The following is a 579-nucleotide window of genomic DNA, read 5'->3' as shown; positions in this document are numbered from 1 at the left end:
GAGAGGGTGCCGATACCGCAGACGACGCAGAAGAGCGAGAAGCCCATCTTGGTGTCTTCAATCGTGAAGAAGGGATCCTTGGCCATGGTAATACTTGTGGTCTTGGTGTTGCTGCAAGGCGGCAAATTGATTTGTGCTGCTCTGGCATAGCCGAGTGGTGTTGCGGCGCAACCCATCGGGTGGTGGATCGTCGTGTATGGCACCTAGTGCGACAGTTTCGACCTTTCTCGCATCGACCAATCAGCGCCGACCTAATCGGGTAAACTTGTCCTCGAAGCACTAGAGATACCGCTGCTATTGCGCAATGGGCGCAAAGCGCTGATTGGATGCGTGTTCGGCGCCGCCACGTGGCGCGTAGAAACAGCGTCGTCGCGATCCAAAATTTTATTCCAGTCGGCAGGGTCATATACAAAAAGCAAGATATTTGTGAGAAGGTCAACCCGTCGCACCACGGAGACGCAGCACATCGGCGCCTTCAAGCAACCCAAGTGGGTTGGTAAACGTGGGAACGAGACGCAGCGGCGAGCGAGAACGAGTAGCTCGGTCGATCGTTGGTATTCGCGCGTAGGCAAGAGTGGT

The sequence above is a fragment of the Saprolegnia diclina genome, assembly GCF_000281045.1.
Source record: "Saprolegnia diclina VS20 unplaced genomic scaffold supercont1.12, whole genome shotgun sequence".
Classification (NCBI taxonomy): domain Eukaryota; phylum Oomycota; class Saprolegniomycetes; order Saprolegniales; family Saprolegniaceae; genus Saprolegnia; species Saprolegnia diclina.
Note: the sequence above shows the minus strand (reverse complement) of the source record.